Source organism: Lepisosteus platostomus, chromosome 5 (assembly GCF_059453375.1).
Source record: "Lepisosteus platostomus isolate fLepPlt1 chromosome 5, fLepPlt1.hap1, whole genome shotgun sequence".
NCBI lineage: Eukaryota > Metazoa > Chordata > Actinopteri > Semionotiformes > Lepisosteidae > Lepisosteus > Lepisosteus platostomus.
In genome coordinates this window covers 40,290,847-40,317,083 of record NC_142615.1, presented here as the reverse complement: position 1 = coordinate 40,317,083, position 26,237 = coordinate 40,290,847, and the positions used below count along the sequence as shown (strand labels likewise).

The following is a 26,237-nucleotide window of genomic DNA, read 5'->3' as shown; positions in this document are numbered from 1 at the left end:
GGGAGTGATATTTCGGTTGAAACGGAGCTGTACGGTGCAGCTACCCAAATGAAATCTCGCAGCTATGCCATTGATTAGTGCTTCATGATAGAAGATAACGACTAGCAATCTGGTATTTGCGATGAAGTTCAGTTTCACATTTTTTGTCACTCTCACGGTTTGTATTGCCTGGAGCGAAGAGTACCATAAGCGTTCATTTTTGCAGCTACATGGACGTTCTGAATCGTTAAGAAAAAAATGTTGTAAAACCAACAGAAAGCACAGACTGCTATAACTAGTCCTAGTTATATAACGATTTTAAGTATAATGATAAACTAGTGCAAGGAATCGGTCCACCTGAGCAAACAGGATCGTAATGTTGATACTCAATAACGACACTGATATGTGCAGTTCCTGGACGGATAGCCCTCCTGCCCATCAAACAGACTGAGTGACTGTTCGTGTCATTTAGTGTTGTCTGACCATTGACAAAGTACAACTATTTTTTAGGGCGCAAATTAAGTTAGGTAAATCTTTTTGCCCAAAACTGAAGGGGAGATATTCCCCCCTCCCCCCGCGATGCCAGGCCTGTCCCCATCCTATTCCATAATGTCATTATATATAATACCATACAACAGTGACCGATCCTTACTAACTGCATGCGTTAAAATTGCACATCAGCTCATAGCAGGGGGCACATAGCCGCGATGTATTATCAATGTTAAATTTCAACCATAATATCGACAACATTATTAAACGCATACGTTGAGAAAATATCGAACCCAGCATATTTTCCGGTTATATACCACAATGCATTGCTAGTATTCGTTGGTCACCATTTTGGACACGTTTTTCAAACGTAGAAGTATATCTGCAAATATCTCAGCAATCCTCTTTTGACGAGTAAGTATGAACAATAATAATACTATCTGAATACATACAGATCTTTCTTAATATTATTTTGATTAAAATAGTACGTGAATAAGCAAAAAAATGGCACATAAAATAGTGTGAATGGGGAAGATGACACAAAATCGTTTTGCCGTTTCTCTTATTCTTATTCTATGTTGTACTTTCAAACTTTGGGTACTCTTTAATTAGGACAGACTTTATTGCTCAACTGCTATGATGCAAGCCAAATTTTATACATTTATTTCAGCTTTGAGCTTAGTAAACTGTTCATTTTTTAGATTATACTAAAGAAGATATTAATCATCATTTATTTGGGAAGTAATATTATATAATTTTCTCCTAGCTGCGGTGCTGAAGTCCCACCCTACATCAACAGAAAAAGAAATAAAGGAGCACGCAATGTGTTACTTGAAGAATGCATATGCAAGGCAGGGGGCCAGGAGATCTGGACTCTGAAAATAATAGGTTTTTGGTTCTAAATGTTAGGACAATTAGACAGGGTTTGCAAATAGTGGACAAAAATCGTCTTAACTTCCATTGTAATATTTTTTTTTCTTGGAAATATAGAAGTTCTACATTTTAAAATGTATATTTGAATCAAAATGTGGTTTTGAGTTAGTGTGTTAATGTAATTAGTTTTGTGTTTGTCATTACTATACTGTATATTGCCATGTTACCAGAATTTGTAGCTGAAGTTTAAGACTAGTTGTGTTTTTTTATGATTATTGCCCATATGTTGATTGTTGATTGATTGTATACAATGTATAATTTGAAATACGTATGTTTCAGGTGTGAATGTGTATTTTCAGAATAAATTTCTAAACCTAATCATTGGCTTGGTTTACTTGTTTCTACACCTATAAAATCTATCTTTGATGTATAATAGACCTCTACCCATATACGTATAATAGACCTCTAATGTTATCCGTATAATAGACCTCTAACCATATACGTATAATAGACGTCTAAAGTTATACGTATAATAGACCTCTAACCATATACGTATAATAGACGTCTAAAGTTATACGTATAATAGACCTCTAACCATATACGTATAATAGACGTCTAAAGTTATACGTATAATAGACCTCTAACCATATACGTATAATAGACCTCTAAAGTTATACGTATAATAGACCTCTAACCATATACGTATAATAGTCCTCTAAATTTATCCGTATAATAGAACTCCAACCATTTATGTATAATGAACGTCTAAACATAGACGTATAATTGACGTATAACTTTAGACGTATATTAGAATTTCATTCTAGACGAATTGTAGACCACATTTAGACGTCTAAGGTATGCGTTTAATAGACGTATATTATACGTCTTTTGCCCACTGGGTAAGCTGATCACGAGATAGAAAGATCACCCGTTTTTCGCGCATAAAAAGTGGCAATTAACTGGGTGAACTGTTATTAACTGGAGTCAACTGGGTGAAAACACATAATATGAACATGAAACAAAACAAAAAATAAAAATAAGATACAATCTACAGACATTAAAACCGGTGTCATGGAAATATAACTATCAAGGAAGCCACAAGAGAGAGTTCTCACCTGAGTAAGGTCTTTATTTCAAGATTGGGAGCAACCAGAGACTCAATATGTTACAAGCAGTACAGGGTTTTTATAAGACGTTGCGCTGTAAAAAAGCTCAGCGCTTTGTCCCTTCTAAAACTTCCACTTTCCCAAAGAGAAAACAGATTACATCAAAAAGCGAAAGAAGAAGCACTAGATATGTTATTCAAAGCTTATCAGTTACTTTCAGCTAATTCTAACGACCCAGACAGCATATATTGTTTTGGTACATTGTCTTCTAAAGTAACCTAAACAGTGTACTTTGTTGACACACTGTTTTCTAAGATTCTGCACGTACTGTAGCACAGCAATTACATCCTTGAAATATATTATCTAAAAGCCCCAATATATTTCTTTGCAAAGCTCTCTACATTTTAAGAATCAATTTACTTATTAGATTTCCACTTCAAGACTTGTTCGGCTGGCGTTCGGGGAGTCGCGTTTTTCAGAATTGTATTGAGATCGTTTTCCACAGAGCTCAGATGTCAAAGCACAACAGCAGCTCTCCACAGCGATCCTGTATAGCGCCCTTTCTCCCGCAGCTCCGTCCTCATTGGAAGGAAGCAAGAGTGAAAGGCTGAAGTGAAATAGAGCGGGGACGAAGGCAGTGAAGAGAGAGAAAGTGGGAAGAAGAGAAAAACGCAAGGGAAAAAAAGCAGCGTCGTAAAAGAGGTGACGGAGCTGTCCACTCAATAAGAAGGGTGCCAGCGAACCTTGCTCTCGTTTACGGCCACACCCCCTTGAGCACGCCTGATCTCGTCTGATCTCGGAAGCTAAACAGGGATGGGCCTGGTTAGTACTTGGATGGGAGACCGCCTGGGAATACCAGGTGCTGTAAGCTTTTAAGCGCAGGAGGCGCCCTATCCCCGCTCGCTCGCTCATTCCCCTGTTCACACGTGCAGTGCGGCTTGTCCGTCTGTTTATTTGTCAGCTTTGGCGAGACACGGGTGCTTGTGTATTAGCGTGAGCGTTTTTTATTCTGGTCAGGAACAGTTTTACAAGTCCGCAAAGGATCGAGGAAAGGTTTTTCGCCAGCTGAAAAGAGACACAGCGCTTCGGCTGTGGAGACTTGTTTGGCTGGCGTTCGGACAGTCGCGTTTTTCAGAATTGTATTGAGATCGTTTTCCACAGAGCTCAGATGTCAAAGCACAGCAGCAGCTCTCCACAGCGATCCTCTATAGCGCCCTTTCTCCCGCAGCTCCGTCCTCATTGGAAGGAAGCAAGAGTGAAAGGCTGAAGTGAAATAGAGCGGGGACGAAGGCAGTGAAGAGAGAGAACGTGGAAAGAAGAGAAAAACGCAAGGGAAAAAAAGCAGCGTCCTAAAAGAGGTGACGCAGCTGTCCTCTCAATAAGAAGGGTGCCAGCGAGCCTTGCTGTCGTTTACAGCCACACCCCCTTGAGCACGTTTGATCTCGGAAGCTAAACAGGGATGGTCCTGGTTAGTACTTGGATCGAGACCGCCTGGGAATACCAGGTGCTGTAAGCTTTTAAGCGCAGGAGGCGCCCTATCCCCGCTCGCTCGCTCATTCCCCTGTTCACACGTGCAGTGCGGCTTGTCCGTCTGTTTATTTGCCAGCTTTGGCGAGACACGGGTGCTTGTGTATTAGCGTGAGCGTTTTTTATTCTGATCAGGAACAGTTTTACAAGTCCGCAAAGGATCGAGGAAAGGTTTATCGCCAGCTGAAAAGAGACACAGCGCTTCGGCTGTGGAGACTTGTTCGGCTGGCGTTCGGAGAGTCGCGTTTTTCAGAATTGTATTGAGATCGTTTTCCACAGAGCTCAGATGTCAAAGCACAGCAGCAGCTCTCCACAGCGATCCTCTATAGCGCCCTTTCTCCCGCAGCCCCGTCCTCATTGGAAGGAAGCAAGAGTGAAAGGCTGATGTGAAATAGAGCGGGGACGAAGGCAGTGAAGAGAGAGAATGGTGGAAGATGAGAAAAACGCAAGGGAAAAAAAAGCACCGGGGTAAAGTTAGCTCGAAGTTCGAAAACGATTTTGGCACGGCTGTAGCGCTTTCACGAAACCTCTTAGAGTTGCGAGAATGCTTGTTTTGTGTATAAAATACATTGTGGATGCTTTCTCAGCCTTTACTCTGTCGTTTTTATGACATTTTTTTGACCAAGCACGAATATTCTTTTGTCCATATCTTCGCGATGGAAGCACAGAACGCTGTCAAACCAAATGCATTTTAAAGACCACGACTTGTGGATATTTCCACACCCTTTATATCAAACTATCAGTGAGCTAATTATCTTTTTTAAAACCTCCGGTTTTTCATCGATGCGTAATTACGCACGAACTGGAACCCGGGGGACCGCTGTGTGCACACGTTCACAACGCGAGAAATACTGTTCAATACGGCTTCGTGCGAAAAACCGGTATATGACCATAGGAAGCAGAACAGCGCGGTCTCCAATTACCCAGACTGTAAGCACGGGAATAAAGTTTTGTTTGATTTCTGAAACCCTTTCTTTATGTCCTGTTTTCATTCAGGTAAGGGTCAACTATATTGAAAATACTACTGACAGCAGGAAGATAAAAATATTCTTTACTCAGCAGCTTATTAAAAACAGCTCCCATGATGTTCATACCGACTTTTTACACAGAACACTGACACAGCTTTGTGTTCTGAATCTCTTTTTCTCTTGCTTTTATTTAATGTGGCACAATGCACTGGGATAGGGGTATTCTGTTCACAAACCAATAGCATTTAAACCACAGCACCCACAATGCTGCAGGTAAGTGTTTTGCACACTAAGCAGGTCATCTGACTATTCCCAGCTTTGTTTTGGGTTATGGAACCTTTATTTTTTTATGATTTTCTGAAGATAACACTACAGGTAATACACTGGGACGGGTGGGTCGTCTTCATGGCTCAATAGCATTTCAAATACAGCACCCACACTGCTGAAACCAAGTGTTTTACACACCAGACAGGCCCCCAAACCTCATACAACCTTACTGTGGCTGTGGCCCCTTTCTTTAATTTTTTATGATTTTCTGAAGATTACACTACAGGTAATACACTGGGACAGGTGGGTCGTCTTCATGGCTCAATAGCATTTCAAATACAGCACCCACTCTGCTGAAACCAAGTGTTTTACACACCAGACAGGCCCCCTAACTTTATATAACCTTGCTGTGGCTGTGGCCCCTTTCTTTAATTTTTTATGATTTTTTGAAGATAACACTACAGGTAATACACTGGGACAGGTGGGTCGTCTTCATGGCTCAATAGCATTTCAAATACAGCACCCACACTGCTGAAACCAAGTGTTTTACACACCAGACAGGCCCCCTAACTTTATATAACCTTGCTGTGGCTGTGGCCCCTTTCTTTAATTTTTTATGATTTTTTGAAGATAACACTACAGGTAATACACTGGGACAGGTGGGTCGTCTTCATGGCTCAATAGCATTTCAAATACAGCACCCACACTGCTGAAACCAAGTGTTTTACACACCAGACAGGCCCCCTAACTTTATATAACCTTGCTGTGGCTGTGGCCCCTTTCTTTAATTTTTTATGATTTTTTGAAGATAACACTACAGGTAATACACTGGGACAGGTGGGTCATCTTCATGGCTCAATAGCATTTCAAATACAGCACCCACACTGCTGAAACCAAGTGTTTTACACACCAGACAGCCCCCAGAACCTTATACAACCTTTCTGTGGTTGTGGCCCCTTTCTTTATTTTTTTAATAAGAATTTTAGTTTTTCAATATGGCACCATTAGACAGGCGGTACATGGGGATTGGGGGGTGCTATTCATGAGTCAATAGCTCTTCAAGCACAACAGCCACAGTGCTGCAACCAGGTGTTTTACACCAGACATTTCCCCTAACCTTATACAACCTCGCTTTGAGTTGTGGAACATTTATTTATTTTTAAATTGTTTTTTTGACTGTAATCAAGTGTTGTGCTCACTAGGCAGGCCTCCTGACCTTTCACAGTCATGTTTTGTTGTGTGCAACTTTAATTATCTTTTTAGGATTTTTTGAACATGGCAACTTCCACCGAGACGGGTGGGGGGTGTGGGGGTGCTCTTCAATAGCTTTTTCATCTATACACACAAACGGATGTAACCAAGACACTCAGAACCTGTCACGCAGGGGCTGACTGCTGAGGATAGGGATCCAATGCGGTGCCCTTGGTAGGGTTGGCGCGAGACGCAGGCGTAGTCGGAGTAAACAGGCAGGGGCCCGAGTCCGGGAAGGCGTAGTACAGGCGTAGGCACAGAATCGACAGGCGAAGGCGTAGTCGAGGGACTGGCAGGGGTCGGAGTCCGGGAAGGCGTAGAAGTTGCGTCGGTAGGCAGAGGCGTAAATGAAGAGACAGGCTGGGGTCAGGATCCGAGAAAGCGTAAAACAGGCGAAGGTACAAAATCGAGTGGCTAAAGCAGTTGTCGGAAAAGCGGGGTCGAGGTCCAGGGGAGAAGTCATAGTAAGGCAAAGGCGTAGTTAGTAGGTAAGCTCCGGGAGAGAATCTCAATCGTGAGCAATGACCGGGGGACAGATGAGGGTTTAAGTAGAGGACTGATTGACATGTGCACGTTTGGTATGGGGAGAGCTCGAGGGAATGCGGGAGCGCTTGCCTGCGTGAGGGAGATTCATGACAGAACCAACAGAATCAACCTGAACTCATAGAAAAACAAGAATGCCCCCGAGACACCTGAATCCCCCTCCTGGACCACTCTGGTATCAACACCCCCAAACCCATCCATACCAGCTTACAAGATTCAGAATCGGTGCAACCCTCCAACCTGGACCAAGAGCAGGATGGGACAAGAACCTGCACCACACTACGTACACAGGTTTGTATTTTTGGCTGAAGATGAAAATGTCTAACATAGATTGTTTTGGTTCTAGCAAACAATAAAAATAGTTGTTAAAATCCAAACACACATAATGAGATCACTCTCTGTCAGTATGTGTAACATTCTGGGTCTGGGCTCCTCTGTATTTGGGCTAAAGAGAGTTCAACAACATTTATTAAATGCACTGACATCATAATCTGACAAGATCCATTGTTTAGGGGAGACTTGACCACCCACTGTCCCCCTGGTATCGTGAAGCTCATTGTCCTTTAGCTTTCCAAAACCAGAATCACTTGGGACTCCGGGGGGATCGGTGTATGCAAAATATGAATTCCTTATGCAAGAAATTGTATATGGTCAATATAGCGATCATATCTTATCAGCAGATGGTAATCTCCAAGGAACAAGTAATAGGTTTATTCCACGCTGAAAAATGATCAAATGATTGATGAACCCAAGTGATTTGAAAGAAATGTTAAACAACTCAAAGCGAGGTTGTATAAGGTTAGGGGAGCTGTCTGGTGTGTAAAACACCTGGTTGCAGCACTGTGGCTGTTGTGCTTGAAGAGCTATTGACTCGTGAAGAGCACGATGTACTATCCCCATGTACCGCCTGTCTAATGGTGCCATATTGAAAAACTCATAAAAAAATAAAGAAAGGGGCCACAACCACAGCAAGGTTGTATAAGGTTCTGGGGGCTGTCTGGTGTGTAAAACACCTGGTTTCAGCAGTGTGGCTGTTGTATTTGAAATGCTATTGAGCCATGAAGACGACCCACCCGTCCCAGTGTATTACCTGTAGTGTTATCTTCAGAAACTCATTACAAAATAAAGAAAGGGGCCACAGCCACAGTAAGGTTGTATGAGGTTTGGGGGCCTGTCTGGTGTGTAAAACACTTGGTTTCAGCAGTGTGGGTGCTGTATTTGAAATGCTATTAAGGCATGAAGACAACCCACCCATCCCACCTGTAGTGTTATCTTCAGAAAATCATAAAAAAATAAAGGTTCCATAACCCAAAACAAAGCTGGGAATAGTCAGATGACCTGCTTAGTGTGCAAAACACTTACCTGCAGCATTGTGGGTGCTGTGGTTTAAATGCTATTGGTTTGTGAACAGAATACCCCTATCCCAGTGCATTGTGCCACATTAAATAAAAGCAAGAGAAAAAGAGATTCAGAACACAAAGCTGTGTCAGTGTTCTGTGTAAAAAATCAGTTTGAACATCATGGGAGCTGTTTTTAATAATCTGCTGAGTAAAGAATATTTTAATCTTCCTGCTGTCAGTAGTATTTTCAATATAGTTGACCCTTACCTGAATGAAAACAGGACGTAAAGGAAGGGTTTCAGAAATCAAACAAAGCTTTATTCCCGTGCTTACAGTCTGGGTAATTGGAGACCGCGCTGTTCTGCTTCCTATGGTCATATACCGGTTTTTCGCACGAAGCCGTATTGAACAGTATTTCTCGCGTTGTGAACGTGTGCACACAGCGGTCCCCCGGGTTCCAGTTCGTGCGTAATTATGCATCGATGAAAAACCGGAGGTTTAAAAAAAGATAATTAGCTCACCGATAGTTTGATGTAAAGGCTGTGGAAATATCCACAAGTCGTGGTCTTTAAAATGCTTTTGGTTTGAAGGCGTTCTGTGCTTCCATTGCGGAGATATGGACAAAAGCATATTCGTGCTTGGTCAAAAAAATGTCATAAAAACGAAAAAGTAAAGGCTGAGAAATCATCCACAATGTATTTTATACACTAAGCAAGTGTTTTTGTAACTCTAAGAGATTTCGTGAAAGCGCTACAGGCGTGCCAAAATCGTTTTCGAACTTCAAGCTAACTTTACCCCGGTCTTGGACCGAAGCAAGAGTGAAAGGCTGAAGTGAAATAGAGCGGGGACGAAGGCAGTGAAGAGAGAGAACGTGGGAAGAAGAGAAAAACGCAAGGGAAAAAAAGCAGCGTCGTAAAAGAGGTGACGGAGCTGTCCTCTCAATAAGAAGGGTGCCAGCGAGCCTTGCTCTCGCTTACGGCCACACCCCCTTGAGCACGCCTGATCTCGTCTGATTTCGGAAGCTCAACAGGGATGGGCCTGGTTAATACTTGGATGGGAGACCACCTGGGAATACCAGGTGCTGCAAGCTTTTAAGCGCAGAAGGCGCCCTATCCCCGCTCGCTCGCTCATTCCCCTGTTCACACGTGCAGTGCGGCTTGTCCGTCTGTTTATTTGTCAGCTTTGGCGAGACACGGGTGCTTGTGTATTACCGTGAGCATTTTTTATTCTGATCAGGAACAGTTTTACAAGTCCGCAAAGGATCGAGGAAAGGTTTATCGCCAGCTGAAAAGAGACACAGCGCTTCGGCTGTGGAGACAAGCCGCCCAGCCCTGTGGTTGAAGCCGATACCCCGGCTTCTCTCCAGACACAGCTGGGTGAGCTCCTCCAGTCAGTACAGGGGGCTCTACTGTACACAGAGGGCGGCGGGGGTGTGGAACAACTCCTTTGTTCGGGGCCTTGGGGCATTCTTGTTGTGAAAGGCGCTATATAAAAAAAACTGAATTGAAATTGAATCTTACAGGATGGGGTTTTTCAGAGATCTTGTCAGAGATCTTGTCTGACGTGCCCGTTTCAAAAACGTAACGACACTCCTCACGTCCGAGCGCCGCCGGTCTGTGACGTAACGTATCCTTACACAACCATGACGGTTTCATCATGGACAGCACGAAAGCCCGAAAAGTGGTTGACGTTTTAATTTGGCAACGCCACGATGGATCCCAGTTTTTTTTTTATTTTGGAGGCCAAAAAGGACAAAAAAGGAAACGTCCGGAGTGGATCGATGGTCATCTCTGCGGTTGTTCTGATGTTCTGAAAAAACAAAACAAAAAAAAAAACGGCTCGTTTGCCCGGTCGTGTCGTGTTTCCACACCCCACGCAAATCAACTTCTCTTCGCCCCCGGGGGCTCGTCGCCCGCCGCACCCCTCTCACGTGATAGGGGCTTCCCCCGGCTGTGACGTACTTACCCTACCCCCTTCGGCCAACGTCATACCGAAGGTCGCGCTTCGGGCCGCGGCGATGTTGATGGACTGTCTTGTAGCGTGAGAAGGGTTTAAATTTCGACTTAAGGAGTTGGCCATCGTTATATTTCGCGAGGTATCATACGGGGAGAAAAAGAACATTTATATTTATCAACCTACTAGTAATACTGGGTGGATGTCACGTTCCCCAAAGTTCAGTGCCTCTCTCTAATAAAGTAGAAACGTGACATTGAACTCCGTTCGAAACGGGAGAAATCACCAGGACACGATACAACTGACGTCCGGAAAAGAAAAAAAGAGCTCCTATTCCCATTTGTAATGACCCCGTCGTGTTTTTCCCGGTGTGCGCTCATCTTTCGGAGACCCTTTTCTCTCTGGTGTGTGTCGTTTTGGGTGGTGGTGGGGGGGTGCATCGGGGATACTGCGCCCCGAGGGGATAACCTCTCACCTTGCTCCAGACGAAGGGAGAAGAGCTGTACCTTCACGAGTCCGGGTTGTGAAAACTTCTTCTGGCAGTTCAAAACGTTTCGAAGAGACTACAGCGCTACCCTGTTTTCCATTTCTATCGTGTATTATTATACAGTCATAAGTATCTGTACTGATCACAGATCCCCCTCTCACTACCAGGACTGAAGCCCAGTGCAGCACGAATAATAATAATAATTAATAAGTCTGGACTCTCCACTCAGAGCTCTTCCCAGGTCAGGGGGATCCCCTCCAGCCCCCCCAGTGTGCAGCCCCTACCTGGATGATGCTCCAGTCCGCTCAGCACACAGCAGCTCTCAGTGGGGAGGAGAGCAGAGGGATGGAGCCAGTTCAGAGAGGGGGGGTGATAAGGAGGCCATGATGGGTCAAGACCAGGGGGGGAATCAGGCCAGGACACTGGGGTAACACCCCTACTCCTCTCCAGAAACACCCCGGGATTGTTAATGAGCACAGAGAGTCAGGACCTCGGTTTGACATCTTATCCGAAGGACGGCGCCTGTTTACAGTCCAGTGTCCCCCGTCACTATACTGGGGCATTAGGACCCACATGGACCACAGGGTGAGAGTTCCCCCTGCTGGCCCCACTCACACCTCTCCCAGCAGCAACCTCAGTTTTTCCCAGGAGTCTCCCCTCCAGGTACTGACCAGGCTTCTACCTGCTGGGCTCCAGTGGGGAGGGGGCTGCTAGCTGGGAGCTGCAGGGTGAGATGGCTGCTGGGCAAACGATGGCTAAAGAGCTTCCTAGGACACCCTGGAGTTCGTGGTCAACTTCCTTCTCTTCAGACGGAGGTGGCTTGAAATCTGTCTCGTTTCAAGGAGTATTGGACACGATGCCCCCCCTGCTTTAGCCCCGCTAACTGGTGGCACGCCGACAACGAGGGCTCTCGGCCTCAATCCATCAACCACAAACTCTCCGGGATGAAAGAGAAAGACAGACCCTGTTCGTTCGTTTCGGGGGGGGGAGGGAAAAAACCAAAAGCTTTTTTTAAAAAACATTTTAATGATGCTTAACAAAAGAACAAAAATTACAATACAGATTAATGTCAAGGGACACCCCCCCCCCCCCCCCCCCATCTTACGATCATCACAGGACCTTAAAATAATACTTAATAATACAAGGTCATGCAGACGATCTGAGGACTCAGGTGGAGATAATGTGAAAGTTTTCCACAGTCCAGTCTGGGGTCCCTCAGCTTCAGTCCAGACTGGGGTCCCTCAGCTTCAGTCCAGACTGGGATCTGGGGTCCCTCAGCTCCGGTCCAGTCCAGTCTGGGGTCCCTCAGCTCCGGTCCAGTCCAGTCTGGGGCCCCTCAGCTCTGGTCCAGTCCAGTATGGGGCCCCTCAGCTCCAGTGCAGTCCAGTCCAGTCTGGTGTCCCTCAGCTCCAGTGCAGCCCAGTCTGGGGTCCCTCAGCTTCGGTCCAGCACAGTCTGGGGTCCCTCAGCTTCGGCCCAGCACAGACTGGGGTCCCTCAGCTTCGGTCCAGCACAGTCTGGGGTCCCTCAGCTTCAGTCCAGACTGGTGTCCCTCAGCTTCGGCCCAGCACAGACTGGGGTCCCTCAGCTTCATTCCAGACTGGGGACCCTCAGCTCCAGTGCAGTCCAGACTGGGGTCCCTCAGCTTCGGTCCAGCACAGACTGGGGTCCCTTAGCTTTGGTCCAGTCCAGTCTGGGGTCCCTCAGCTTCGGTCCAGCACAGCCTGGGGCCCCTCAGCTCCAGTCCAGTCCAGTCTGGGGCCCCTCAGCTTTGGTCCAGCACAGTCTGGAGTCCCTCAGCTTCGGTCCAGCACAGACTGGGGTCCCTCAGCTTTGGCCCAGCACAGACTGGGGTCCCTCAGCTTCGGTCCAGCACAGACTGGGGTCCCTCAGCTTCGGTCCAGCACAGTCTGGGGTTCCTCAGCTCCGGTCCAGTGCAGTCTGGGGTCCCTCAGCTTCGGTCCAGCACAGTCTGGGGTCCCTTGGCTCCAGTCCAGTCCAGTCTGGTGTCCCTCAGCTCCAGTCCAGACTGGTGTCCCTCAGCTTCGGCCCAGCACAGACTGGGGTCCCTCAGCTTCGGTCCAGACTGGGGTCCCTCAGCTCCAGTCCAGTCCAGTCTGGTGTCCCTCAGCTCCAGTGCAGCCCAGACTGGGGTCCCTCAGCTTCAGTCCAGCACAGTCTGGGGTCCCTTAGCTTTGGTCCAGTCCAGTCTGGGGTCCCTCAGCTTCGGTCCAGCACAGCCTGGGGCCCCTCAGCTTCGGTCCAGCACAGCCTGGGGCCCCTCAGCTCCAGTCCAGTCCAGTCTGGGGCCCCTCAGCTTTGGTCCAGCACAGTCTGGAGTCCCTCAGCTTCGGTCCAGCACAGACTGGGGTCCCTCAGCTTTGGCCCAGCACAGACTGGGGTCCCTCAGCTTCGGTCCAGCACAGACTGGGGTCCCTCAGCTCCAGTCCAGTCCAGTCTGGTGTCTCTCAGCTCCGGTCCAGTGCAGTCTGGGGTCCCTCAGCTTCGGTCCAGCACAGTCTGGGGTCCCTTGGCTTCAGTCCAGTCCAGTCTGGTGTCCCTCAGCTCCAGTCCAGTCCAGTCCAGTCCAGTCCTTGGTGGGGAAGGCGACTCCGATCTTAGCTGGCACAGAACCAGGAAAGGAACCTGGAAAGAATATTGTTATTGCAGGTGTGAGGGACACAGACACGGACATCACCATGACATCAAACAGCAAGAGAAGACTCCTCCTTGAATCACAGACACGACCGGGCGGCGTCCCCCTGTCTGCTCACCTGCACCTCCTCTTCTTCTTCTTGTCCTTCCCGGCAGCCTGCTCCTCCTCTCCCTCGCTCTTCCTCTCCTGACACACGGTCTCCGCCGCCTCCATCGGCTCGTCCTTATCATCTGTCTCCACCGACATGCAGCTCAGGGACTTTAAAAAGACGCACCAGCACTTCTGAAGCAGAGACAGGAGAGTCACGTTAAGAGTCGGACTGGACACTCCAGGACATGAACACTGCACTGAGAGAGAGAGGGGTTCATACACACACACTGACTGGACACTCCAGTACATGAACACTGCACTGAGAGAGAGAGGGGTTCATACACACACACTGACTGGACACTGGACAGGAGTAAAGAGAGGATCAGAGCATTACCCACCTTCTTTTTCTTCTGTCTCACAGGAGGTGGTGATTGGACCTCCTCCAGCTGGAGTCCGAGGAGGGAGAGAGGGGGCAGGAGAGGGACAGCACAGGGAGAGAAAGAGAGAGACAGGTGAGTCAAGTGTCCCAAGAGTACAGAGACTCTGCTGAGATCACACTCGCAGTGAGTGAGCCTGGGTGTAGCCCACTAATACTGACCCACTGTACACCATAGGACAGAGAAGAGGAGGAGGAGAGAGACACACTGCCTGGACACCACAGGACAGAGAGGAGGAGGAGAGAGACACACTGACTGGACACCACAGCACAGAGAGGAGGAGGAGAGAGACACTGACAGACAGGGCTGACAAGACAGACAAGATGGCGAAACTCCACCACAGACAGGACAGGAGGCAGGGTGGGACCAGCACTGACCTTCTTCCTCTCTCCTGCCGGAGGAGCTGTCTCCACCTCCTCTTCCTCCTGCAAGTCAAGAGACAGGCTGAGAGAGAGACGGGCTGGTGGGACATCGGCGAACAGAGTTGAAGGCAGAGAGCCGGGGAGACAGGCCCAGCTGGGACAACGCAGGACAGACAGAGAGACAGACAGAAAGGAAGGAGAGAGAGACACAAAGATGAAGGCACAGAAAGACAGCAGGCAAAGAGAAAGATTGAGATTGAGGGACAAACAAACCGAGAGAGAGAGCGGAAGGAGAGAGAGAGAGGAAGGAGAGAGAAGGACAGACAGACTGACAGACGGGGCTGAAAGAGAGAGAGACAGAGAGGCAGGGACAATAATTTGGTTTCGAAATTTATTCTGAAAATATACAATCATTCACTCCTGAAAAATATCGAGTTCAAATTATACATTATGTACAATATTGTAATCAACATATGGCTAATCATCAAAAATAAAAAAAAAACTGTACTGGGGGACACAGCTGGCTGTGCTGTTCTGGACAGAACACACTGAGGTCCAGTTTCCACCTCCTGCAGGATCAAACAGCACCTCCACTGGCTCTCCAGTGAACAGAGGGACAGACAGAGAGGCTTCAGGCTGCAGGGTGACATTGTCTCTGTGAGCTGAAAGACAATCAGGACAGAGGATGATATAAGAACACACTCTGTCAAGAATATAGAGCCCTCTAGTGATCCTACTGTAGACCTGCTCACCACCCACAGTGACGATCACAGTGCTGATACTGCTTCCATTAAGGTCCCTCACTGTGTAGTTGCCCTGATCAGCTGGAGTGAGGGAGCGGAGTGTCAGAGAGCTGTTCTGCACTGACACTCACTGTTCGTACCTGGGGCCAGGGAGCCCTGCGCTGCTCAGTAAGACTATACGATTCTGGACAGATCGTGCAGGATCAAACAGCACCTCCACTGGACCAGCAGTGTGGAGGGGGGAGACAGAGAGGCACCAGGCTGCAGGCTGTGGACTTCTGAGTGAGCTGAAAAGGGACAGGTAGAAACATGTTGAATATTTAGTTTTACAACAATACCTTGAGTTTGGACTGCGATCAGCTTCATTTTGTATTTCAGCTGTGAAAATGCAATTTCAAAAATGCACGCCACAGTCATGTTAGGTTCAAGTTACAGTTGCATCACAACTCAATACATTTGCAATTCACTTCTGAGATAATTGTTCCTGGTGTTTGTGTTGTGTATGCCTTGCAATGGAGGGGTGAGAAATAATGGACTTATTACATTATAATGAATAATAATTGCTTACACTTATAAAGTGCTTTTCTGGACACTCCACTCAAAGCGCTTTGCAGGACATGGGGACTCCCCTCCACCACCACCAATGTGCAGCATCCACCTGGATGATGGGACGGCAGCCATAGTGCACCAGAACGCTCCCCACACACCAGCTATGAGTGGGGAGGAGAGCAGAGTAATGAAGCCAATTCATAAATGGGGGTTATTAGGAGGCCATGATTGGTAAGGGTCAATGGGAAATTTGGCCAGGACACTGGGGTAAAACCCCTACTCTTTTCGAGAAACACCCCGGGATTTTTAATGACCACAGAGAGTCAGGACCTCGGTTTTACGTCTCATCTGAAGGACGGCACCTGTTTACAGTTTTTCCAGTGTCCCCGTCACTATACTGGGGCATTAGGACCCACATGGACCACAGGGTGAGAGTTCCCCCTGCTGGCCCCACTAACACCTCTTCCAGCAGCAACCTTAGTTATTATTGTGAAGAATGAAAGAATATTAGGAACATGAAAAGGTTGAATGTTTTAAATGCGTTTTTTTACTGAAACATCCGCTACAGAGATGCGCACACACGTCATTACAAACGCACACCCGCACAGAGACGTCCTCAAGCGCCTTGTTCACAATTATGGGCTCCAATAGGAACAAAAAACGCCAGCCTGACAACTCGAGCATTCAAACCAAGAACCCAACACGTACTTACGTTGGCAGCCTGTGCAGAAAAGCAGAAAGAACCACAAGCCTTCTCTATTGGGAGGAAAAACACACACTCCCTCTCTCACACTCCTGATTTCCTTAAATAGCTCATTCTTCATCTCTGGCTCCTACATACAGTATAGCAGCGCTCAGTCTGCTTTGAATAAGCCATAAATCTAAGATTTGTTTTATCTGTTCCTCTTGTCTAGGCCTAGAGCTGCTTTTCATAAAAGAGCTGTTTGCATAAATAGCTAGGGTTACAGCTGAAGACACCAGCTTCATCCCCCAGTGTGTTATACGTCGGGAGCAAGAGAAGAGGGCCAGGCCGTGCCTTTTCATAGATTTTTCTTCTGAAAAGTCGGGTTCTCGGAGGCAGATTTAGCCCCTCATGCAGTGTAGAGAGATAGACACGCCCGCGCTCACACAGTTAGAGCTGCACCCTCACACAGAGTCAGACCCGCACAGACACGTCCTCTTGTTTAAACAAATACACAAACCTGACGGCGCTCACAATGATCCAGACACACACACACACACACACACACACACGACATCAGTAGTCACTCTCGCACACTGGACCCCAGCTCAGTCCTCACCTCCAGCTCCTGCAAACCGCTTCGAACAAACTGCATTAAGAAAATTAGGTTGCGTTCCGATAGCAGGCCATCCTGGGCACCAGTGTGAGTTACACACTCATTTGTAAAAGCCCTTCCGCATCGTCGGGCATGCTTCACAGTGCTGGACCTGGGGTGTGGGTGCTGTCTGTGTGGAGTTTGCATGTTCTCTCCCGGGTCTGTGGGGGTTTCCTCCAGGTGCTCCAGTTTCCACCCACAGTCCAGGGACAGGCTGCCACTTTCACTGGGCAGTGCACCGTCACCGTGGCAGCATGGCGGGTCGGATCTGATTTCAGTCTATTTCCTTTTTTAGAGATCCTGTAACCAGGACCTGTTCACTGCCACGACGGACAGGGAAATGCGTCATCACTGGACATCCTCTTACCTCCTGTGGCAAAGGGCAGCTGATGAAGCTTTGTGCTCGCCAGATCATGGCAATCGCCACTCCACCCTGATCCTGGCTCAGCACAGGGCACCTGGGTTCACTCCCTTCAGACTAAAGGTCTTTTTAAAAAAAAGAGGAGTCCTTACCTCTTAGTAATGTGAGCGCTGACCGTCTCTCCTACCGATGGGAAGTTCTGCGCCTTCTGGAGCATCCGCCGACTAAGCCAAATTCGTTGTAACAGAAAGAATAAGGTTCTGGATCCCGAGATGACGTAAAACAGATGAGTGTATTGCATGCAAGGAACAATAAAGCCGAAGTCTTGTTTCCCGCAAGAAACAACAAAACCGAAGTATTGTTCGATGTGCCGGTACAAACTTTTAGGTTATATAGTCCTTCCTTGCTGCTTCAGACGTCATTCGGTGTTATGGTAAGGGGGGGGGGTCATGGTATTTGGCCAGTTAAGAGACCCTGGCCAAATGGTCAGTTTAAGATTATGCCCCCTCGCATCTGGAATCCTTATCAGTTAACCCCCTTTCCTGCCATAAACCCCTGTACTTAGAAGTCTAATTTTCAGGCAGAACTGACTTAAGTTAACCCTATTTACATCTTGTCTCTTACTTCAGCCCTCTTCCATTTGCTAGTTAAAAGTTGTTCAACCCATTTGTATGCGACAAAAGAATCCGGTCTGTTTCCACCCGGTTTCGAACCGAGGGCCTTTCGCATGCGAGGCGAACATGATAACCACTACACTACAGAAACGGTGGTAAGACGTGCCCAGCGGCCCAGTGCTGAGCTTCGCCAATGCGTTTCAGCTGCTTCCAGTGCCTTTATTGGAGTGCGCTGATGGACCGTGCTCTCTCTCCAGAGACCAGCACGCCTGTCATGGATGGAGCAGGAAAGGCGGCGCCACATTCTACAGCCCTTTCCACGCAATCGACGAAATCGGGCTACTGAAGTGGAGAAAATCGCCTCTCCAGAAAGTGCAAATATCATCTTGGAGAGTATAAATCCTATTGCCGAAGGTCAGCCCTGTCTACCAGAGTAACCCTCCCACCTCCTGCAGCGATGATCAGCTCGTCTCACACGCGAGAAGTCTTCTGTTGGAAACAAGCGCCTCCTCTTCTCGCGCGTTTTGCACGTTCGAGTGGTTTTAATGCGGCTCCTTCGTACACGGTGCTGATCTTTTGGAAAGCAGGAGGCAAAACTGACACATTCCCATACCGGGAGTATGGAGTTTTCAACCCAGGGCGCCTGGGAGAAAACCAGGAATCCTAACCGCTAGACCATATGGGAGCACACAACCCCGCTGTTCCGGGCATCATGCAAGCAAACTACATAAATATGAGAAAACACGCAAGAGAGTTGTCACTCAGAGTGTCGAAGGGTCGATGTATACTGGGGCTCAGTTGAAATGCAACGTCAGGACTTTTCCGAATTATGTCACACGAAGAGAGCACAGCCTTTTCCGCCCTGCCACGTGTGTATCGGTAACTTGCCGTGATCGTATAGAGGTCAGTACTTTGCGTTGTGGCCGTCCTGATGTACCCTGGTCTCCCGCGTGACAGGTGGGGATACTCGCCACTATACTAACGAGGAAGACATCGCTCTCTGCTTAGTGTGCAAAACACTTACTTGCAGCATTGTGGGTGCTGTGGTTTAAATGCTATTGGTTTGTGAACAGAATACCCCTATCCCAGTGCATTGTGCCACATTAAATAAAAGCACGAGAAAAAGAGATTCAGAATGCAAAGCTGTGTCAGTGTTCTGTGTAAAAAATCGGTTTGAACATCATGGGAGCTGTTTTTAATAAGCTGCTGAGTAAAGAATATTTTAATATTCCTGCTGTCAGTAGTATTGTGAATATAGTTGACTCTTACCTGAATGAAAACAGGACATAAAGGAAGGGTTTCAGAATTCAGACAAAGCTTTATTCCCCTGCTTACAGTCTGAGTAATTGGAGACTGCGCTATTCTTTTGCCTATGGTCATATACGAGTTTTTCGCATGAAGCCGTATTGAACAGTATTTGTCGCGTTGTGAACTTGTGTATACAGCGGTCCCCCGGGTTCCAGTTAGTGCGTAATTACGCATCGATGAAAAACCGGAGGTTTAAAAAAAGATCATTAGCTCACTGATACTTTGATGTAGAGGCTGTGGAAATATCCACATGTCGTAGTCTTTAAAATGCATTTGGTTTGAAGGCGTTCTGTGCTTCCGTTGCGGAGATATGGACAAAAGAATATTCGCAATCGGGCTACTGAAGTGGAGAAAATCGCCTCTCCAGAAAGTGCAAATATCATAGAGGTAGAGGTAGGGAGAGAGGAGGAGTACAAATTCAAGCAGAGGCCTGAGTGGAGCACTGTCGTATGGCCCTGACATCAATCCCTCAACTCTCTGCATAAAGCAGTGTCTTATGGCCATGACATCCCACCCCCACCACTCTCAATGGAAAGCACTGTCGTATAACCATGACATCCCACCTCCACCGCTCTCTGCGAAAAGCAGTATCGTCAGGCCCTGACATCCCACCCCCACCACTCTCTGCATAAAGAAGTGTCGTATGGCCCTGACGCCCACCCCTCCACTCTCTGCGTTAAGCTGTGTTGTCAGGCCCTGACATCCCACCTCCTCCATTCTCTGTGTAAAGCAGTGTCATATGGCCCTGACATCCCACCCCCACCACTCTCTGCGGAAAGCACTGTCATATAGCCCTGACACCCACCCCTCCACTCTTTGAATAAAGCAGTGTCGTCAAGCCCTGACATCCCACCCCCGCCATTCTCTACGTAAAGAAGTGTCATATGGCCCTGACACCCACCCCTCCACTCTCTGCGTTAAGCTGTGTTGTCAGGCCCTGACATCCCACCCCCGCCACTCTCTGTGTAAAGCAGTGTCATATGGCCCTGACACCAATCCCTCCACTCTCTACGTAAAGAAGTGTTGTATGGCCCTGACACCCACCCATCCACTCTCTGCGTTAAGCTGTGTTGTCAGGCCCTGACATCCCACCTCCGCCACTCTCTGTGTAAAGCACTGTCGTATGGCCCTGACATCACACCCCCACCACTCTCTGCGTGAAGCACAGTCATATAGCCCTGACGACCACCCCTCCATTCTTTGCATAAAGCAGTGACGTCAAGCCCTGACATCCCACCTCCGCCACTCTCTACGTTAACCCCTGTTAACTCGCTTGCTGAATGATCTCTCAAGAAATCCCTGGTGAGATTCAACAGGTGTTTTCTTCAACAGCCACTAAAAGTCTGATGACCTTCTCTGGATTTCCTGAATATGATGTAAAATTAGTTCAAATCATTTGGTAGTTAACAGAACAAAATGCTTTGGAGGTACATTTAAAACAGCAGAGCAACACTGTAGCACTTCGTGTGTGACTGAATTTAATTGTGTAAACCTGGCTCTCTATGAACACGAGCAAAGAGTTCTCACTCAACAGAAGATTGCGATGTGAGCACAATAATATAAGACATCTGGTGATGCCAGGGATTGAACTCAGAACTTCATACATGAAAAGCATGCACTTTACCACTGAACTACATCCCCTATGGCACAGATGGTGGAACTGACTTAAAGATGTGCATATGTTCACTGACCACAATCCACCCTTCATGAATAATTGAAATGAATAATTTATTTTTATATCCAGTCACAGCGACGGTGGTTGATTCTTCAACGGGGGAGAGCGTTTTTCTACCTCCTTACTCGACTGTCTTTCAATTATGTTTTCTTTGAAATCTTTTTGCATCTTTTAAGTGCTTGCGATTAAATTACGCATAGAAAAACAGCAGTACAGTTGATGTTCATGGACCGATGCACACAACTCCAGTGATAAAGCCCTGTCTGTAAATATTGTAGAAGAACGTTAAAGGGCGAAACAACGCTCCAACCACGGGAATGGTAACAAGAAGGATCGTGTTCTTATTTAATATGTGCTTTTGAATTGCCTTGTCAATACACACAGGCTTTAGAGATGGACAAATAATTTACAGTGGTGTTTGTAAACAAAGATGGAACATGTTTTTTTCTATACCAGGAAGAAAGGAGCAGACTCTTAAACTTTAAGAGACAGAAACAACACCTCATCACAGCTAACACTAATTAAAACAACATCACAACAGAAGAGTGAAGCCTTGAGTGAATCAAATTAGTTTTCATTGGTCGTCTGTGTCTTCATAACTTTGTAGGTGAGAGAGAGGATTGCGAAAATGTGCGGGTGCTTCTTAGAAGTGTGTTGGTAGTACAGGTGACTTCCAAATAATTGAGCCGGGTTTTAATCCCGGCCAGTGCATCCCCAAAACTTTTCAAGATAATCTGTTATCCGGTAGCACATCTCCTGAAACTAACATTCGAGGTAGGAAGCGTGCTCTTAAACACCAAAACACTCAAAAAGGAAGAAGCAGATCTCTGTACACAAGACAGTAGTGCGATATTAGAATTTCTGAGTTCTTGATGGATTCAGGCTCCTTCTCAGAGGTCCTTGCTCGCCAAATAACTTTACATCTGAGGAAGAGCACCACGGAAAAAAAACCCAACTCAACAAGCGAGCGTGTTGGTTGCTCTTGCTCTTAATGCAAGGAGCTGTTTTTTTTTCCTCGCAATAATCATTATTAACCAAAAACAGCAGCACAGGTAAGTCGCATTTGTGATTATGTCACTTCTCTGCTTCAGCAAGGTCAATAAAAGACTCTGAAAGTAGTAAAGCAAAACTGAACTCAAAATCATATTAGGAATTCTGAGCGATATCTCCATACAGGTAATCCAATAAGAACGTTGAAATATTTGAATATAATCTCTCTATATATTTCGCTGCTTTTTACCCGGAGTAAAACTATTGGATTGAAGGAATGCTAACCGCTGGGTTAAAATGTATAGTTGTTATTTGGAGAAATCTGTAAACTCGTGATCTTATATGTTTTAAAAGACAGCACAGGGAAAAACGACAGTGCTGATTATTTTCCAGAGACAGAGCACTGATGACCTCTCCGAGCTGATTGATAAAGCCCACCCAGTGGATAGTCTAGCAGAACGTCAAAGAACATTCACCTTTGTATCCAAAGAAACGACAGGAACAACATCAGGAAGCACAATCAATTCCCCTTTTAAATCTTTCCTGTAAGGTATGCTATGTGAATCCATGAAGTTAATCCTCTGATCTCTTTTGATCACGAACAAAGTATTTCTGATGGAGCGCTATGTTCAAAGATTTAATAAGCTTTACCCCTGCCAACGATTCGGCGTGAAGAATTAAAAGTTTCACAGACAAAAGCAGCTCACCACCACAGCCAATATTAAATGTACTTGCCGGTACACTATCATGTGCACTGCCTCAAAAGTGATCTCGGCAGATGTTGTTCCCTACATAAAGCTGAACGTGCCATAGAGAATTTCTGTTGAGAAAACAAAATATTTTTTCTGCCTTGATGTTAAGCCTATCTTTTAGAAAGTCTATCTCTAAACACCTCCCGCAGCCTAACAAAAAGCGCTTTTACTGATTGTATTGCAGGTCTTAAAACATTAACATTTGGCAGCAGTGGAATTCAAACTCACGCCCCCAGAGAGACTGGAGCCTAAATCCAGTACCTTAGACCACTCAGCCACGCTACCTTCCTCCATACCCATCTTCCTCACATTGCCGGCTTGGACTAGGGGGGGCTTCAGCTCTTGTCGTCAGATCTAATGATATCATGACATGTGGAAGTGACTGCACCTTCATCTTCCGAGATGCTTTCAATAACACAAACGCTACTTTCACTGGCACAAACACAGCAATAATGAAGGTGGTGGGATTCATCCTTTGTGCTGTTTGTAGGGGTGCAACTCTATGGTGATCTGCTGACTTGAAGAGCAAAAATCAAAATCCTCTGCTATTACTGTTGCTTTTTTCATAGTTTCTTCAAATCCTTCATTTGAACGTAGATTTTGAAGGATATTGATGATAATACCACATAAATTGTGGTTTTCTTGTGATCGCCAATTTTATTCAAATAACAGCCTTTTTTACAGTTCCTTGCGTGTTTCACAAGGTATAATAGCCCCCTTCGCATCCTCAGCTAACATATTTTAAAATTACAATAGCTTATACAGCATGCATGTTTACATTTATATTAAAATTAAAGTAAATATACAAGAATACATACAGTGCTAACCCAATAATTCTTGTCAGGTTCTCCAACAAATCTGCGTTGTTATTTTAACATGTTTCAGCTGAGGGTGCAACAGGAGTAAAAATGAATTTTCCCGCCAGCCATTCAAAGACCAAATTCCATGAGTGAACATTATTTTCTCAGATGTTGCCGGAATTGGACTTTGCCGGTGGTATTGAATTATGTCCACAACTGTTGTAGTAGTTCCTTCTTGAAATTCGACACGTGCAAAGCACTCGTAATATCATAGATGTTAAAGTTCGCTGAGTCTATTCGAGTCATGGTGTGTATCCCTGCCTATCATTGGGAGACGGGTAGCTTTTTTACACTCAGATTCCAATCTTCAATGCTTTGTGTGAGAGCTTACATAACTTTCATTTTCTCACAATTTCTGACGATTGTTCCAAAGGGGCACCCTGTCAATTCCGAATACTTTTCAAAAATCTGCCTGCATGTTTGATTATTGTCATTTCATTTAGAAAAAGTTCAATATTGATCATAACTAAAGAAAATAATGATCACGAACAAAAAAGGGATAAAGATGCAAGTCGATCTTGAATCAGAGCTGGGTGACACGGGCTTCTGTTCTGATATGGTTGTATGAGAAACAGGAGGAATCGCCAATCTCCTATAGAACATGAGTTGAATCAGGAGTGAGACATTTAGTATACTCGTGCATATGTCAACGCCTGACCTACATCGTAAAACTAACATTAAGTTGTCAGAGACATTCATTTATATACAAACAAGAGACAGACCAAGTAATAATTCTACATTAGTTCAGGTGGGTAAACCTGAACTAACTAACTAATAAACCTTTTAATAACTCTACATTAACGTGTCCTACATTGATCAGACTAATTGACATGGTCGGATTCAGAGCCTGTGCAGTTCGTGCTAATTACAACAAGGACAGTTCTGATCCCTCATCACCGAACTGAACACAAGTTCAGCTGTTCTCCAGTTTTGTTATGCATGGTTTTTCATTGCAATTGAGTTCAGAGCTGGAGCTGATCTCCAGACAGTACAGTGTTTTGGGTAAGTTGTCGAAATTCGCATGAGGCTGCAGACAACTTACCCAAAGTGTTTTCTATAGCTTTCAGGTGGAGTTCATTTATATAAAAGAACGTAAGTGGTATAAACGCAACAAGCCAGACGGCAGTCCAACTTATAATTTTCTGACGCGAGGCCTGACGCGTTATTCATTATGCCACTGACCCTGCTATTGTAGTGCTAAAAAAACACGTTTTCTACATTTATGTCTGTTCACTCTAAAAACTCTAAAAAAGACAAAGGGTTTGTGTGTCGCGCTAAAATTCCGCTTCATTTCGAATGCAAATAAAAACCGTTTTGTTCCAAGAAATCATAGATTTGTCACATCCTTCATACTATACTTCTCTCTTGTATTAGTAAAGCATTTTGATTTAAACTGAACAATATATGAAAGGTTTCATCTATACACTTACACATAATAAGTATACGAATAAATACTCGGAAGAAGCCGCAGCTCAGGTATTAGAGAGATTTAAAATCGGATCGGAGGATTTAGAGTCCAGACTGCAAACCAACAGCTTACACAGGTCTTTTATAGAACCGTTTTGATTCCCTTTGCTTTGTCCCTGTGATGTCATTGTCCTGCTCGCAGCCGAGCCCGACACACGTCTGTTTTTTTGTCGCTGGGCGCACACCCTGCGGTCCATGCGGGTCCTAATACCCCAGTACAATGAAGGGGACCCTAAACGGTAAACAGGTGCCGTCCTTCGGCTGAGACGTAAAACCGAGGCCCTCTGTGATCATTCAGGAGAATGGTGGTGGTGGAGGGGAGTCCCCATTACCTGTAAAGCGCATTGAGTGGAGTATCCAGAACAGCGCTATATAAGTGTGCGCAATAATAATAATAATAATAATTATTATTATTATTGTAATGTAAAATGCAATAAAAAATAAAAAAATATCAAACTTTGATTCAAAATAGATTAATATAAAAACTGATAAAGCTATTGCTTTTTTCAGGGCTATAGCTGTAGCTGCGAGAAGGTTAAAAGCGCACAAGTGATCTGTCTTTCGTCAAAGTAATTGCCGGAGCAGTAAGACGCAGAGCACCATCCAGCAGCTGTAGACGATGTTCGGGGAAGAGCTAATTCTGTTTTTAGCACACGGAGTGAGAATGAGCTCAGTCCGGCTCCGAGCAGAATCCATCCTGGTTTGGTTACAGTGCGCCTGAGGATCTTTGGATCGCAACGTAAAAAAAACAATTGCTCACATCGTGTGACTTCCACGACAGGAAGGAAAGATATCACTTAAAAAAATCAGAACTGAAGATTTGGATCCTGGGCCTCAATTTGATCAAATTATTAAAATAATAATTATCAAAATATCAGATTGTGTTTCTGCAACATTTCGTGCACAGTACGCCATTTTAATCTAAAACAGTCACAACGAGGGCTTTACACGCAGTCTGGGGTATTTTCCCCTTTTATATTTTTGCCACTTTATATCGAACCTGTTATACTCCCAGAAGTGCACAGTAGCTTGTACAAATGTACAATTCACCACTGGTATAAACAGATGTGTGCCGTGTTTGCCTTTGTAAGCATTTGTTTAAAAAATAAGTTCACAATACGATAAAAACACAGAAAGCACAAACTTCATAATACAACGATACAAAATCAATACCAAATCATTATGCCAATTAAGTACCTATCCTTTGAAAACAGAGAACACCTTTATATCTACAAAAAACTTGACATTTGTAT

General features: G+C 45.7%; 2 non-coding genes and 1 pseudogene across 2 annotated transcripts; 2 read left to right on the top strand and 1 right to left on the bottom strand.

Moving 5' to 3' along the window:
- The first annotated feature begins 3,199 nt into the window (after positions 1-3,199).
- On the top strand, positions 3,200-3,318 carry LOC148666526 (5S ribosomal RNA). Its single transcript, XR_015938380.1, has one exon. It is a non-coding gene; the product is annotated as a 5S ribosomal RNA (ribosomal RNA).
- Positions 3,319-9,314: 5,996 nt separating this feature from the next.
- Positions 9,315-9,433, top strand: LOC148666525 (5S ribosomal RNA; annotated as a pseudogene).
- Positions 9,434-18,010: 8,577 nt separating this feature from the next.
- Positions 18,011-18,083, bottom strand: trnaa-cgc (transfer RNA alanine (anticodon CGC)). The gene has a single exon. It is a non-coding gene; the product is annotated as a tRNA-Ala (tRNA).
- Between the last annotated feature and the right edge of the window lie 8,154 nt (positions 18,084-26,237).